The sequence below is a fragment of the Elephantulus edwardii genome, unplaced genomic scaffold (genome assembly GCF_000299155.1).
Source record: "Elephantulus edwardii isolate Elephantulus edwardi_28Jun2011 unplaced genomic scaffold, EleEdw1.0 scaffold00012, whole genome shotgun sequence".
NCBI lineage: Eukaryota > Metazoa > Chordata > Mammalia > Macroscelidea > Macroscelididae > Elephantulus > Elephantulus edwardii.
The window spans coordinates 23,997,705-24,005,244 of NW_006399762.1; the positions used below are offsets into that span (position 1 = coordinate 23,997,705).

General features: G+C 33.6%; 1 pseudogene; it reads right to left on the reverse strand.

The window, feature by feature from the left end:
• Positions 1-500: 500 nt before the first annotated feature.
• LOC102848999 overlaps positions 501-7,540 on the reverse strand; it is an 84,196-nt pseudogene continuing 77,156 nt past the window's right edge.

Sequence of the window (7,540 nt, forward strand, 5' to 3'; positions counted from 1 at the left end):
GGGAAAATGTTGAATTCATTTAATGAATACGAATCATTCCTTGTTAAAAAGTAATTCATAAAAACAAGTAACACGGTACCACTGCCTTTTGGCATCTCTTCTCAGAGTTCAAGTTCAAAAATGTGATATTAATTATAAGAAAAAAGAATTCCTCTAATTGTACTTTACGACGTATCATTTCACATGGCTATAGAGACCTGCCGGCTTGTAATGAACAGAGTGCTGTACTGCTGCACTACTGGTAACGTGGAAATGTGGATAAACCAACTCAGAACATACTCGGTGAAAAGGCATCATTGTTACCATCAATTTAGGCTGGAGAATATCCATCAAATTCTTTCCTCCTCTTTATCTTTTCCAAGGCTTCCAACAGGATGCTAAGCATTCATTGTTTTGATGGCAATAAATGCCATCATTTCAAATTTCCTACGTGCTTCTCTGACGGGTTATGGTTTAACTAAGGTATAGATCTTTTTCTTCTTAGTCCATTCTATGTGACGTCACTTACAAATCTGTTGTTGAATGTGGATCAAAAATTCATAATAAGAGAATGCAGCTTCTGTTCGATCTTCAACCAAATGTTGAAAAAACTCTGTTTTGGCAGGACTCTCATCTCTGAAAAAGATGAAAGGATATTTGTCTAAAAATGTGTATTATTAAACAGCTACAAATAGTTATACAACATTCTATAAGTATTAATACCGTCTACAGGGACTTTGTGATGATGGAACACATAGGATATTAACCAAGTAATAGTTTGTTAACGTCAAAGTTAGCTATGAAGACACGGACTACACAAGATAATAACATGACAAAATTAAAAAGGTACTTACTTTACCACATGAAGAACTGCGCTTAATGGTCTACTGTCTCTAAGCCAAGTTATAAAAGATCTAGCTCTTTCAGATGAAAGAGTATCTAGCTCTGGAAGATGTGTCTAGTGAAAAGAAATAAGAGAAAATTATTTCCAATCATACTGAATCTAGCTGTTGTTATATGCCATCGAGTTGTAGACGACTCATAGCAAGTCTAAGAAAACTTATATAACTTCCATTGTTTCTCCAAGTGCACAGAGTTTCGGGAAGCAAGCTATTTCGGAGGTGGATGCCACTCCTGCTTCCAAGAATCTAGTAGTATTAGATATAAATTATGATTCCTACGACTAACAACCAACTGCCAGCTACATTCCAAACAGTAAAGCGATACCAATTCTGCTTGGTTTTGATAAGCCAAGAGAACAAGCACAATAATTAGCAGGTATGCCCTGACGGTGAAGTGTTACATGTGTTGAGCCTGGCAGTTAGTATCTACCACTTTGGGAGAAAGTAGAGGCAGTCCCCTCTTCCCTTCAAGATTTACAGCCTTGGAAGCCTAACTGAGGGTCACAATGCGACAAAATCAACTCATCAGCCATGGGTTTGGTTTGGGTATTATATATTTATTTTAAAGAAAGTATTTAAATAAATGGACCTCCTATTATGTTCCAAATAGAATTTTATTTTTTATATTTAGCTATTTCTTATTTTTATTTTATATTGGTTTGCATCCAGAATTTGTACTATGTTCCATTCATATACATTGTTTCACACATTACTTAATTCACAGTTTCATATGATCATTCCCATATAGTCATTACTGATCGATGTCCACTGTTACCCCATCTTTCATGTTCCCTTAAATTTTTCCTAATTCCTTCCCCCTTCCACCATCCACCAAACTCTGCGACCTCGTGGTTTCACCCTCTTCCCAGACACCTTCCCTTCTCCTTTTGGATTTTTACACATATCTCACTAATTAGTCTTCTATTGGTCTTATGCAGTATTTGTCCTCATAAGACATAGTTGGTTCACAGTCCATAAGGTTCTCTACCCACATTATATAGTGTTTTTAGAAATTATTGCTCCTTCATTGTATGAATGTACTACGATTTCTCAATCCATTTGTTTATTTATGGACATATGGGCTATTTATATTTTCTTGCTATGGTGACTAATGCTGCTATAAACATTGATGTTTTGAATTCATTTGCAATGTAATTTACATGTACTATCCTTTTTCCTATCTGAGAGATGACAATGACATAATTTTATCAGTGGCTCACAGGATTTTTAACTTTATAACACAACAATTTGAAGTTCAGTGTAACAACTGTAATTTTCATGAGTGGTTGCAGATGTAGAATTTTATTTTAAAATCTATTATACTCTATTCTAATAAGAACCATTCTGAGGGCATTTCACATTTCCTTTAATAAGGGCAAGGAATTTAAATACTAATTTGGATGTGTAAATATGTTCTCAAACCTTTGGGAATTTTCTCACCTTTAATTTCAAACTGTTCTCAGTCACTACATCTGTGGAAAGCTTAATCCTGCTATTTTAATGACAATAGCAACAAACTGTCCCTGCACCAGGTCTTGAAACCAAGAGGCATGCTTTACCACTGTTCACACGATTCCTTTTCTAGTACTAGAATAATTTAGGTTTAATGGATATGACTTAATACTAAGCACGAAAACAAGATAAAACTTCACGAGGTATATTTTTAGAAAATAGTGGAATGGAGGCAAAAAAATTAAAGAAAAATTCTGAGAAATCTTTACATGATGTGACCTGTCAGAGTTAGCAGGAAAAGTAAACTAGGAGCTATGCTCTATGCCTCTTGCTTTCCAATGTGACATTCTTTTTATCACATCAAAACCCCTTTTCCCTCACTTTGACAATTTAGGGGCTCTAGGGGCAAACTAGGTTAGGTGTGAGGCTTGTTGCTGTTGTTAGGTGCCATCAAGTCAAGTATGACTCATCATCTCTAACACACTAGAGCCCATCTCTGCAGTCACTATGTCAGTTTACTTTGTTAGGAGTCTTCCTCTGTCACTGACCCCTCTATCTTTCCCAGCATGTTATCCCTTTCCAAGGAAAAGCTCCTCCTTGCAACAAGCCTAAAATATGTGAGAAGCATCACCATCCTTGTCTCTAAGGAGCACTTTAGCTGCTTTGTTTTTTGGCAATCAATCGGCTATTCAGTAATCTTTTCCAGCTCCACAACTTATTCATTACACAGCTCTCAGATATATGACAAGTGAATGAAAAGAACACAGCCTGAACCGTATGCACCTTAGTTTTCCAGCTGACTAAGTAATTTGGAGGTTCTGGACAGTGGACTTGCCCAATGCAAATTCAGTACATTTCCTGGTACTTAGCATGTTGATTGTTGATCTAAACAAGATCAGCAGTTATACCTCGTTTCTCTAGGAGAGAGATAAGGCAATCTGCAGCTTCAGAAAACTGACAGAGGGTGGTCACCATGAGTTGGGACTGACTCCATGTGAGAGGATTTTAAGCCTTCTAATTCTCTAATTGAAGAAATATTCCCTAATATTTAAGAAAAATGTTTATCTAAAGAATTATCTCTGAAATATTTTCCAGGAATTTCAATAATAAAATTGAATACCAACTACAAGATGGGAAGAGGAGGGGAATAACAAATTCAAAAGAATTGTTTGTTTTTAAACTCACTGATATCTAGTCAATTCTGACCCACAGTGACCCCATAAAACAGAAGAAATTATACCTTAGGGTATCCAAAGTTATAAATCTTAATGTGAACGGACTGCCTTATCTTTCTTCTAAGGAGTAGTTGGTGGATTTGAACTGCAGACTTTATTGCTAGTTGCCCAACAGAGAGCTCTCATGTTTTGAAAAAGTGGTATTTAAATGTTTATGAGGTATTTATTCCTGCTGACTAATGGGTTAAATTGTTCTTTTTAACAGTTAAGATAAGGGAACAACTTTTCTAATTCTAAATGACTGGAATAATACTTCCAAATAGCTATCCTCACAGTTATATGTGATGAGGACAAAGTAGCAATGCAAAAAGTTAAGGAAAGTGACTGGAGAATTTGTTTTCTTAATTATCATAATTTCAGGAAAAGGACTACTGCCATTAAAATAATATGCCCTATGGCTATGCAGCTAACAAAATGAGATATAACTACATCAGATCTCAAAATCTGCAGCTCTCAATCTCAACTAAATTATCTATATAATAGAGGGGCAGTTGAGTTCATAGTCACCATTCTTCAAATTTGATTACCACTGGGTCCTTTTTGTTATTAGGAGGAAAGGCTCAGATGCACTAGGACAACAACTTAAAAGCCAAGTACTACCAGTCTTTCCCTCTGGGTCTGTTCTCTGCTTTCCCCCCTTATATACTATTGCTCTGATATAAAATGCTTACCACCAAGGAAAAACAGAACATTAAAAACTATGTGCTGGGTCTTAAAAAAACCACACACAACAACCCACAAAACAAAACAAAACAAACAAGTGACCTAAAAGACTATTTGTTTATCAAAATAGCAAAAAAGATTTGGTTTATTCTTTTTCAAAACAAAGGTGGTATAAATTAGAGAATTAAAAGCATAAATTATATAATAAAATTTAAATTATCATGTTTGAGATAATAATATTTGTAATTTAAGCTCAATGTTAAAACAAAGGTGAAAAACAAAAACAGTACAAGAATATAGAAAAAGTGATATTTTTTTAAGAAAAAGTTATTATATTCTCATAACTTATTTCCATTTTAATGTGATTATTTTGGTTTTGTACACTAGTTTTTTTGAGTCTTTGGTTTCATTCATTCTGAAAAGAATTAAACTGAATCTACATTAACTTCAGGGGGAATGATAGACACATACACACACACACACCCCCATCCAAAAATAAGGCAGCCTTTTGTCTTAATGACACATACCTGCTCTCAGAATCACACTTCCATGGTATTACTTTAATGCATATATAATAAAGTCTATTAAGAAAACTATGCTTCTTTTATCAGTAAAATAATTTAAATCAAAAGTGATTAGGAAATAGTTTGACAGGCCCTCAAAATGTTATAAAGAGTTATCAATCAATAAAATACAGCAATTCCATTCCGAGGCATATACCTAAGATAATTGAGAACATAAAAATTTGCATGCCAAGTTCATAGCAGTATTATTCATAAAAGCCAAAAAGTGGAACAACTCAAATATCTATCAACATTTGCCCAGTATATTTTAAAAACTACAGTCTATGTGTAGAATAGAATTGTACTGAGCCTCACTAAAAGGCATGAAGTACAAACATGCTGTACGTAACATGCATAAACCTTGTGAATATTCTAAGTGACAGAAGTCAGACATATGAGGCCATATATTATATGCCTGAATTTAAATGCAATGTCCAAAAAGCCAAGAGACAAAACAGATTAGTAGATGCTAGGAAGAGGGGAGAAATGGGAGTTAGGGTTTCTTTTTGTAAGCAATCGAATGCATTACATTTTATGCTATAAGACAGTTAAAACGGTGAATTTTATGTTACATGGATTGTATGTCAACTGAAAAAAAAACCTCTAAGAAACCCAAAGTTAAATTATATAAAAGCCACTGACCATTTTTTGTGGTACTGATGCAAAATTAGGATATCCAAGCACATCCTCTATGAAGTTATTGTCACAGCTTTTTCCAATCCAAATGTAAAAAATCTAAAAATAAACCCAACAAAATATTAAAATTCCCCCAGTCAATACAACCCACTGTTATAAGATTATATATATATATGCTGTTGCCATGACTCCAATTCATAGTTCTCATAAAACTGATTACTCATATTGTCTCCTAAACTGTAATCTTTATGGAACCTGATTACTAGGCCTCTTCTCCCACCTAGGGAACATAAACTACCAATCTTTCAGTTATGACTACAGTCTTTAAGCAGGGCTTTCTAAAAATTATGGTGGGCCAAAGGCAAAGTCTACAATTTCAAATAAATAAAGGAAAATACAGCATTAAAGGAAACTTCTAATTGAAACACTGTGAATCTAAATCTCGGAACCAAGAGTGACTCATATTCTTTGCTTAAACAGACAAGGGAAATAACTTATTTCTCAATTATAATATAATGTTTCAATCTGGATATACCAGTGACTTCTTTAACTCTTGGACTTCTCCTCTGTTTATTAAAATCCTTTCTTGTTCACAATGGTATCACTTATGAAGTTATTTTGAAATTTTTATATTACTTTGTGGAGTGACTTCTCCTGTATGCCTAATAATTAATGTGATTTTTTTTTACTTTAAAGTTTAATTAACTCTGTACTCCATTTGAATTGTAAGATTCTAAATGATAAAGTCCATGAAAATAGGAGCTTCTCTTTATTAAATACAATCATAATAAAATCAATCTATTAGAGTGATAGTCATTAATCTAGGTTAATAAAATGATCTCATTAACTATAAGAGTCTAAAATACACTAACTGACCTCTTACACCAGTTTTCTAGTCCCTCTCAGCTCCAAATCTGAATATCACTGTTTGCTCTCTGAAAATAAAGTTAGACCCTTGCACATGCCATAAATTTACAGAAGAAAGTGCTTACAGAGCCACAGTCCATAAGGAAAGCACCTTCTCTTGTCAGCTTCTCTGCAGACAATTTTTGAATAGGTGGCTGAGGTACAACCCTGTCATTGACATGAATTGCACCCTGAAAAGAAAAAGAACATGGATGAGCTATCATGACAGCTGTCTTTTCTTTAAACTACTAGATCTTTGAAATACTGAAAAATGGCATAAGAATTTTGAAGGATGTCAACAGTTACTGAAAACAGTATCACCAAGACTGTGAAAGCATGAATAAATAATTATATTTTAGAACCTGAATATGTTAAAAGACATTGAATATACTGCATAAAAAGCTGTTATTAACTTTTTTCCTGGTACAATAACAGAAAAAAATTCTAAAGAGTATAGTTTTATGACAAGGAAAGAAAAAAAGACACTAGACATTTATATATTAAAATTACAGTTGGACACCAAACTTTGTTTAGAATGTAATCAAAACAGTAATCGGATCATATCACCAACAGTCAATTATGCACAAAATATGGGCATACTTTATGTTACTGTACTTTGCAGATACTGGGTTTTTAAAAAACAAAATTAATGTTTGTGGAAGCCCTGGTCAGGCAAGTCTGTTGGTACCACTTTTTTAATAGTACGTGCTCACTTCATGTCTGTATGATATTTTAGCAATCTTGACAATATTTCAAGTTTTTCATAATGCTACTGTACACTTAATAGACTACACTATAGTGTATGGTGTAAAGGTACTTTTATATGCACTGGGAAATAAAACAAAATCATGGAATTTACTTTTGTTGCAGTCATCTTAAACTCAATGGAAATATTTATAGGAGTGTTTACTCTAAAAATGTGGCACTGTAACAAATATAATGAAACTTACAAATAACTTCTTATATAAAATTATTCAAAACCATAAATAGTATGTAACAGACTTACTACTTATAGTGTAATTACTAATAAGTTATTATCATTAGTTGTAGAATCAAGACACTCAAACGTATTCAAATTAAAAATTTCAAATGCATGAAAAGAGGTCATACCTCATCTGTCAATCTGTCTATCCTGTATAAGTTGGGATGAATCATTTTCATTAGATGAACAAGTGGCTGGGACTTTATCTGGCACATGGCATAC